Raw genomic sequence first — 10,253 nt, forward strand, 5'->3', positions numbered from 1 at the left:
CCGCTCGCTCGCTCTGTTCGTAGAATTTTAACAAAACAGAGCCACGAGTTTTAAAACTCATTTTTTTTTTTTTGCTCCAAAGAAAAGGACATAACCGCAGGAGAAAAAGCTCTACAGGGACTTCCGTTTAAGCTCCCCTTAGGTGGTTTTCTTGTAATCCTAAGCCTCAAGGTTCAACTCTCGCTTGTTCAAGATATGGCTTTCTTCCCATTCCTACTTTCTCTTTCTTGGATTTGGGATGAATCATCTCAAGTTATGATCATGTCTTGATTTTGCTTGTAATCCCATGGCCATGTACACCAAATTCATACCAAACCGATTGGCCGAAACTAGGGTTTTTAGGTGTAAATCAAGTCCTATTTGATCGATGACACTAAGTTGTTGGATCTTTGTTTGATTATTGCATCTTTTATAAATTTTCAAGTCTTTGCAAGCATTTTAGAGATTTGCTATGTTTGTCAAGTCTAGTTGAATTTTACTAGGATTATGTTCGAGTTTTGATTGTGGTAAAGTTATCAATTCACAATATTTTGGAAAACTCTCCAAGTTCAAATCTAATTCTTTTACATGCCATAAAATCTCATAGAAAATTATCACATTGTCTTATCTTCAAACATATTTTCTTGTATACATGATTGTTGATAAAATCCTTAGAATCTTTCCTCTTCTCTTTTGCCATATTTGATTCGGTTTTACTAGATAGGGCTTAGCTTACATTCTCTGAGTTGTCACAAATCATATTTACTTGTTTCCCAAGATTCAAACCTTCAACCACAAAATCTGAAAATTTTCTTTGAAGTTCAAGGCATGCTCCATGATTGAATAAACCCATTTCTTGCTTGAACCCACTATTTTGTATAAAATATTACTTTTTAGGCATATTATGACCATGAATCTTCATTATTTATCATGTCATTCACATAATGGCCATGCCTTTCCTTTTCTCCAACTTCTTAGATCACAAATTGATAAAAAAATCAGAATTTTCTAGCCTAAGCATCCTGCTGTAACTTAATTGCCTTGAAAAAAAGAATCGAAGGCTAGGTTTTAAACCCCATAACCTTACATTGATCATCTACTTAGGCCTTAACATTCAAGGTATTACTTTGCTATCTACTTGGCTTTTGGCTGCAGTGTTAAAACAATCAATGACTCCAAGAACACGACGTACATGCGTAGAACAAATTGCACCAACCTGCCCTAGATCCACTATGGTTCCAAAAGATAGAGGACCAAGAGCTTTACCGAGACTACTTCCGCTTGTAAATATAATGGAAGGGCGGGATGTAGTGTTGGATGATCTCAAGCTTACAAGGTGGGGCAGAGATTTGAGGCATTGGGGTGGACCAACATTCTCAACCTTCCGAACCATACTACTTGAAACTCATTCGCCATTTCTATACAAATCTGGACACCGAGAACCGGCATACAAAATTATCAGTTGTCTCATATGTCAAGGGGGTTCCTATTGCCTTCACCGCGACGCTTGGTCGGCGTTATCAACATGTCCATTGGAGGAGCAAAGACCTATTGTTCACCTAGAAGGAATCCCTATACCTTCATCGGTGGGAGGTATTGACATTCGACGACCATCAAAGCGGCTGAACCTGCGAGTGGTGGAAGGCTTCGATGAGGTCATGAAGCAACTCTTCGACCAGACTCGGCGCCTAGAGGGTATCGAGAGAGGGGTAGATGACATCAACACCTTTCTTGGTCGCGATGGTGGCGGTGGTGGAAATGACTATCCCAACTTTCTCTCAACAAATTGAAGTTATCTCGGATCAGTTCTTCTAGTTCTTGTCTTAGGATGAACAATTGGAAACTTTTAGAAATGGTAGACTTGTATATTTAATCTGAAATGAACCGAATCAAATGTTTTGAGTTGGAACAGATGAGATCTTGCATTTTGAGTTGGGAAAGACACAGTTATGCCGAAGCAGAGAATCTGGAACAATTATGGTGTTTAGATTAGTATCTCTTGATTGAGCAGGATGGAGTCATATGTTTTTGTTGGAAAAGATGAAATCATGAATGTTAAAATGGGAAGGATATGATTGCCTCCCAAGAAGATTTGGAACAATTGGATATTTGTAATTAATCTTATATGTATCTCTATGTATTTGATTAATTCTCTCTTGTTTAAATCATTGCTGATATTTGTGCTTGGTTATGATTGATTCATTAGTGTTTATGAATTATAGCATATAATTGTCCATCTATGACCTACTTAAGACTCAACCAAGCAATTACATAGTTGTAGCTTAACAGCCTAAGGTTCAAGTCCTAAGTTCCATGTCACCTATTATCTTCTAAGTCCTTGTTTCACCACAATCGTCTTCTCCTATGTCCGCACACAATCATTTATGTTTTTGAAGATTTTTAGTTTAGAACCTAATTGTGGAGAGTAAATCAAGAGTCCGCAAGATCGTGGCGGTGCAGAGCATCATTGCTCGATACCATGTTGTCACACCCTATCCCGACAAGGATAAAATACAATATCGTGGTATGATTGGGGTGACACGCGTCATCCCACCTCACCGCCAGATCTCGTGCGATGGCCAACTCACGACCATAAACCAATATTACAATACAATAATATCGAGTGCGAAAGATAAAGGAATATTACATTTCCAACGATCATAAAATAAGCGGAAGCGTTTATGAGTTACCTCATGTTCACACGGCTAAGTGATACATAAATAGTTTGGATGGATATCCCGAATGACCATAGCATAACTACCCCAAAACAAGTATAATAATAAATATTTATACAAGGCACGTGGCCCCAAAAAAAAAAAAAGAAGGAAACAAGTCCCAAGTATCAATACAGCCCGTAGGCACAATCATCATGGGCAACCATCGCCATGATCCTCGCCACGGTCTCGGCTCCACAAGAATCATCCGCATCAAAATCTAAAAAGAATGTGTACACGGAGTTAGCTCCACCGAGCTAGTGAGAGAGAAAAGGGGATGCACAATCACATAATCACAAATAGTCCATGGTGCATGCTATTATTAATTCATTTACCACCTAACACACAATGCTAAGTCAATGGGTATATGCTATCGCAATAACTCGGGAAGACATTGTGGATCCTTCCATTCTCACCACAATGCAACCTCAATTATTACTATGGAGCCCGCGCCGGTCGTAGTCATCACCACCCTGCAGGCGACTCCGATAACCATTACTACCCTGGCCTGGCCTCTCTAAATCTCCACAGCAAAGCAGTGCTCTGCTACCCAATACCTAAACCCTCGTTGGTAAGGGTCGAGCATAGGAACCGAGCCTAACCACGATATACTACATGAATCCTATCGTGTTGAGAGGTACATCCGGTGTGTCAACGCCCCATTCCATCTAACACCCGGTACCAAGACAACACGGCGCATACAGACAAGAATGAGATGCAATATACAATTCCACGATCGGGGTTCGGTGCAGATTTCCCAAGACCGTAACCCAACACAAATCCATATCATCCAAATCATCATCATCAAATAAGAATAAATGCAAATATGCAATCATGCTTGAATGATAATATCACAATATAATTCATAAATGCATGAATAAGCAATAGTAAACAAGCTCAAACAGTCACCCAAACCCACTCACCAATTACTTCAAATGGAATTTGTATAAGCGCAACGATTCCGCTCAAAATCACTCCATTGCACATATGTTGGCGCCTATGGAAGTGAATAAGAGTGTGAGAGAGTGTAGGGGAGGCCTCATAGAGAAACCCCACGTTTACATAAGTTATAAGCCTTAAAATCGCATCGGAGGCAACGTCGGACTCGCAGAGCTTGCCTCGACCTTGCCTCCGACCTTCCCTGCAGGCTCGGGACACATCGGAGGCAAACATCGGACTCACACGCCTTGCCTCCGATGCAACCCAAGTGTGATTTCAAGGTCTTTAAAAGCCCAGTGGTTGTCCCATTTGGTTCTCTAAGCCTCAAGGGACAAGGGAGGGGTGTCTTGGAGTCTATTTGGGTCTTAGAAACACCCAACATTCAAAGATTTAAGGGGGTTTAAAGGATCAAAAGCTCAAAAATCCAGATTTGGGGTTTTCTTTGGTGGTTGAAGCTTTAGAATCAAATAGATTCAAGAAGAGGTCAAAATAGAGGTCTTTATAGGATTGTAATGAAAATAGGAAAGCATCCTACAAGGGGAAACTACACATGACTCGAGCTAACCCTTTGGGTTTCAAAAGAAATCCCCATCTTGGGGCCGCAACCAACGAACCACCTAAGCTCAAACGAACAAGGGGGAAGAGAGAAAAATGAGGGAAAAGGGCACTTGGCTTACCTAGTTTGAGGTACACACGATGTGCCCTCTTTAAAGCTCCAAACCCAGAAGCTTTCCTTCTTCTTCTTCCCTTCCTTCTCCTTCTTCTCCTCCTTGCCGCCTCCTCTCTTCAAAGCTCTCCTCCTTTTCACGATTAGGTTAGGAAAGAAAAGAAAAAGAAAGACTAAGGAATAGTCTTACCCCTCTCTCTCATATAGAAAATCACTTTTAATGGCCTGTTTGGATAAGGCCTCATAAGTGTAACCTAGGGTCTATTTGGGTAGGGTCAAACATGGCAGACACCCATAGCACCTTAGCCATAGGGTCTCACCCACAAGAGTCCTTGTCGGCACATTGGATGCAGTGGTCGGAGGCGCCAGAACCTTGCATCCGATGCGAGTAGGAAGGTGGTTCCCACCATAAGAGGTCGGGCCTTTGGACCACACTCGAGGGCTTTGAGAGGGCAAGAAGCACACAATAAAATTTGGTCAACTACTTACCCCGACATGTCAAGGGGCAACCTCCATGGTCCCGACTAGTTTCCACAGGCAACCTCGTACTAGGGTCAATATAGCTGGGTTTGACCACCAGTGAGAACAACTCACCGGCATACGTGGTAGTGATAACTACACGTCACAGGGAAGAATTAATAATTAATTATACTCCCGGGGTGCGGGTATAACACAATACCTTGGATTTAAGTCAAATCCAACCCTGTATCCAAAACCGGATATCCGTTGTACACTCTCTCTCAACTCACACTCTCAAACCCCTTAAGAGATTGAACTAAACCCAGTAACTCCAAAAAAACATTCACCAATAGTAATTGTGAGTAGTGTCATGTGAATAGTGATATGTGAATAGTAAACATGAATAGTGACCACTTGTGAGACCCATGTTAACACAAAGTGAGAGCGTACAAAAAGCGTATAAAAATGATAAAAGTAAACTCACAGATACAAGTATTTATGTGGTTCGGCAATACCTACATCCACGGTCATAATTAAGACTTCTTCACTATAAGAGAACTTGAGAATAATAGTACAAGATACAATACCTTGGATTTAAGCCAAATCCAACCTTGTATCCAAAATCGGATACCGCTTGTACACTCTCTCTCAACTCACACTCTCAAACCCTTGAAGAGATTGTACTAAACCCAATAACTCCAAAAAAACACTCTCACCTTCACAGTTCTTGAACTTGTGTGTTCAATCTGTTCAAGAGTTTGAGAATGTGAGTTGAGAGAGGGTGTACAAGGGGTATCCAGTTTTGGATACATGGTTAGGTTTGGCTTAAATCCAAAGTATTGTATCTTGTACTATTATTCTCAAGTTCTCTCATAGTGAAGAAGTCCAAATTATACCCGTGGATGTAGATATTATCAAACCACGTAAATACTTGTGTCTGTGAGTTTGTTTATATCATTTTTATACGTTCTTTAGACGCTCTCACTTTGTGTTAACGTGGATCCACACGTTGTCATTATTCATGTTTACTATTTACATATCACTATTCACAATTATTATTCATGTACTGTTGTATTTCTCTAATTTTCTTTACACACAGGTATAAAAAGATTTTCACACATTTCCCAACAGCTGGTGCTCTTTCTAATTTGTGTTAGGCACAGAAATGAAATGTTCTATTCTTTATTGCTTCACCCTATTCCCCCCCGGATAAAACACACCCTACCAGGGTGGAAACAGGTTCTATGTTAAGTAATTTAAGTAAATAGATTTTTTTTTCATCGGTTAACGTTGAGTTCTTAATTGATTGTTAATTTTGTATTTTTTTTTATAAATCGAGAGGTGTAGAAGTTGATTTTTGGAAACCTCGGGTTTATGCTTATTTTAGGCAAAGTACAGGGTTATCTTTTGATTTTTTGAGACAACACCTTCCCTTCTTATTATTGGGGGAATGTTTTTTACGTGGCAGCACAGTCTGTGTCTAAACACATGAAGATGAGTGCAATGACCATCTTACCGCTGCACAGGTTACCCATGCGTCTGAATGCAAGCTGCGCTGCGGCATAAAAAACAGCACCCCATATGTATTATTATCGGTTATAATTGATCCCAATCTTCGAAGACTGCTGGTGAGTTGTGGGCCTCAAATGCTGGTGTGGGTTGGCCTCTGATACTACTGATAGTTGACCAGTCAAACCGCAATGTGTGGCGTATAACATCCTAGATACTTTCATACTTTCCCTCTCTGCCGCCTTCTCTTTGATGGGTAATTACTTGGAGACTATCTCCTGCCCCTAAAGTTAGAAACTGTAGAGAGTAGTATTGGACAGAAATGCAATAATGGCATCCTCCACTGACCCACTCCAATATAATTCATTAGTCCTTTTGATTGTGTGGGTATGCTTATGCCACTTGTCATTCTTAATGTGGAAGAAAGGATTTCCAAGAACTTACTAGAAGGAAGGAGACACATTTATTATCGCATTGAGTAGACATGACCTAGTGGCCCGGTATTCATTTTACCCCCCAAACTAGGTCTTGTGTTGTTGATCACCAAACTTGGTTGCCAATCTTTATCATTCACCAACGCGTTACTTGGCAATTTATTGATATGAGATGTGTACAATTACATATCATTCACTTTATTTCCATACTAACACATACATAAATATTGGTTGCTTGGATTTCATTTTCTTCATAAAATGAAAAAAAAAAAAAAAAAACAGTTTCATGAACGGCCTGCTTAGGAAGACATTGATCACTCGTTAAGTGTCATGGAAAATTTTACCCACAAATCTAAGGTCATCATTACTCTCTTGTCTTACACATTGAAGCTAGGTCTGAAATACCCTTCTTGTTATTCGTTATCAATTCATCCAAGCACAATTATGATCATTGGTGATGAAATTTCTTGTTTAGTGTCCGTGGATCAAGGAGAATTTGGTCCTTTAACAAATAAAAATCTTTGTGTATGAAATAGATTTCCCATATTGCATACCTCCAACTATACTTTGTAACTATCATCTTTGAAGACCCTTTCTCATTTTTTTAGAGGTTATTATAGGTAAGGATTTCAAAACCAAACTAAACCAATTATTGAAATTGAACCAATATGTTTACATTGAAATTGTGAAATTGTTTAATACATGGTTTGGTTTTAATTTTAAAATAATTAAATAGTTCAAAATCGAATTGAACCATTTAAAAACCGATGTTAAATCGTCTAAAACCAATTGATATATACATAGTAAGTTAAGTTATTCATGGTTGAAATAAACACTTATTGTACAAATAAATAAATCCCACTAAAAATTAAGAGACATTCAAACTTTTTGAAAAAAAAAATGAAAATATATAAACAATTATAATTTTACAATTATTAAAAGAAAACTGAAAAACAACAATTCAATGTTAAATTTACATCTATTTCAATAAATAAAAAATCCTTTGAATAAAGAATTAAAAAAAAATCATTTAAAACTATTTAGAACCGTTTAAAATATTGAAACTGAAACAGTTTGAAATTGAAACCGTTGAAACCAATACCGGTTAACACCCTTAATTATAGGTATAGTGTATGAGATTTTTAGTATTAATTCCAATTCCCCTCCCCCCAAGACAACAAATTTTTGGTGCGTTGAATTCATTAACCACCGGAGAATTAGGAAATGTCAAGATCCATATAGCCTTTTTATGGGGGAAAATTTTTTTGCTGCAACACTTGTATTACGAATGTTCCTGATATGCTTACGTGTTAATAGTCAAGAAAATGAGATCTTAAAGAGTATTTTAAAAAATACTAAAACCTATGAAAGTATTTATGAAAAAAAATAATAATAAATTATTCCATTTTCTTGATTCCCGGGAGTGTAGGAGTAAAAATTTCGTCTTACTTGCTATTTTATCCATACTGCAAGATTATTGAAATCAATTTAAATAAAAAAAAAGAGGATAATTTTGAATTTAAGAATTAAGACCGACTCTTGGTTGTGGTAGACAAAGAAATAATAAATACCCATAATCATCGTCCATCCCATCAGTAGTCATTGCACCTCCTCTCTCTTAATCTATAAAAGGCCACCGTTCTATAATCAGAGTACCCATATCATCAGATATCGGTAGGAGGTTGCACAGAGAGAGATAATAAGGAATGGAATCAGTACGACCTGCCCCGACTCCGGCCGGTGTAGGCAGTGGTGGAGTGAACGGAGGAGAGAAGATGAGCGGAGGAGAGCGGTGGTGCGGAGGATACTTTCAGATGCCACTACACTATCCAAGGTACACCAGAGCCGAGTACGAGACCATGCCTGAGTGGAAGCTCGATTGCCTTCTCACACAGTATGGACTCCCTCTTGTTGGTGATGTCGACCAGAAGAGGAAGTTTGCCATGGGAGCTTTCCTCTGGCCTTGCTGATTTTAATTAATGTAGCTGAAAGATGATCCAAGGTCCTTTTAACTTGTAGGGAACATGATTTAATTGCAGAATATGAAAGATCCTTTATTTTTGTGCTTAATTTTACTTCTCATAGTTAATTTATATATGGATTTTGACCTGACCCTCTTTTTCTCTCTTTTCCTCCCTTGTGGGCTTCGTTAGTTTGAGATTCCTGTTGGAAACCATGCCATGGATCAGATAACACTCTAATTATTGCAATTTAAAACTAGGCTGTGTGTCCTACAATCCAATATCATTAATTAATTGTTATTAGTGTCGTCGAAAAACCTCCTGGTGATTTGTGCAACCTGGAAAAGGAGAAAACAGGACAAAAAAGAGGCCCAAAGCAGACTTCGAAAGGGGGAGAGAGATTATCTGATGTCAAAATCAGTCTGCTGCAGAGATAAGTTGATCAGAAGGGTATCACTAAGTAGAAAATTGTCAGAATCCTTTTACTTGGAACTTATCTCTCTGAGTTTTTATACCTAGAATGGTTATCGAGGTGATTGGGAATCTTCTGCCTTCTATCCTCTTATCCTGTTGTGGCGAGAGCTAAAACGTTCAATCTAGCTAAATCACAACAAAAACAGGGATAAGGTGATCTTTTCACAGGTAGGTCTCACTTAAATCCCACACATGAAATGACCACTGCATCCCCTATTTTTAGGTGGTTTTCATGTGTCTCCAGCTCCCGCCGCTATAGGACAAGAGCCGACTCCACGATTAATACCCCCAATGGAGGGTAACTTCTCCTAGTGGAGAGCGGAATCTTCCCCTGTGCTATGTTGATTCCAACTGCCTCCTCAGTGGTCGTGCCTATTGCTTACCACCCAAAGCAAGTCTTGTCGCCACATGTCACTGTGTCTTTGCAAATGTTTGTCTATTTAGATCTTACCACGTGTCCATCGCTCACTAGCTGGTTATTTGGGCCTATCAGTAACAATTAATTAAAAGTTGTGCAAAGGATTAACAAACCGCCAATCTGTATATCTCAGACTACAATCAACCATTGAGGTTGGTTTGTTGGTTAGTGAGTCGTGTCTGGGATATAATTGTCAAAGACACCATTATTCCATGGACAACAACGGAAAATCTTTTGCTCCTAATAGGGTTGGAGGACCTTTCTTGCTATGAAATGTAGTAATTCACTTTTTCTTTGGGTTCACAAGTACCATCTTAGGTTTTTGTATTTTCTAAAATACCTTTTGAGATTTCATTTCTTTGATTGCGAGCTTGGTTGCAAGAAGTAGTAAGATTTTTGCAACCGTTTCATTTCCAAGGACTAAACTATAAGATCATGGCTAGCTAAAGTTCCTTTCCAAAGGATGAACGTTCTAACTTACTAAGTGGGTACACAAGCCGAGGCGGGTCAAGTAGCGGTTGCATCAGATATCGATCCTGGCCAATGTGTGTAGCTAGTGGGTTTGGACCGGCTGAGAAAATTTCCATGCCTAGCCCCTCCATATGGGCTATGTATGCATGCATTATTGAAAGGTTGGGAAATATAGAGTTATGGGAAAAGGTTGTGCATGCCGCCAGGTGTTCAACATATGTCATTTTC

General features: G+C 39.0%; 1 protein-coding gene and 1 long non-coding RNA gene across 2 annotated transcripts in view; one reads left to right on the forward strand and one right to left on the reverse strand.

Annotated features, from left to right (window-relative positions):
* Positions 1–5,521: 5,521 nt before the first annotated feature.
* On the forward strand, positions 5,522–9,884 carry LOC122645159. Its single transcript, XR_006330448.1, has 3 exons — positions 5,522–5,606; positions 9,529–9,536; positions 9,873–9,884. It is a non-coding gene; the product is annotated as an uncharacterized LOC122645159 (long non-coding RNA).
* LOC122645122 (mitochondrial carrier protein MTM1-like) overlaps positions 7,754–10,253 on the reverse strand; it is a 37,624-nt gene continuing 35,124 nt past the window's right edge. The window contains exon 13 of the mRNA XM_043838474.1: positions 7,754–7,765. The gene's annotated coding sequence lies outside the window, so the exon portion shown is untranslated. The remainder of the gene's footprint in view (positions 7,766–10,253) is intronic.

This window comes from Telopea speciosissima, chromosome 1, assembly GCF_018873765.1.
Source record: "Telopea speciosissima isolate NSW1024214 ecotype Mountain lineage chromosome 1, Tspe_v1, whole genome shotgun sequence".
In the NCBI taxonomy this organism is placed as follows: domain Eukaryota; kingdom Viridiplantae; phylum Streptophyta; class Magnoliopsida; order Proteales; family Proteaceae; genus Telopea; species Telopea speciosissima.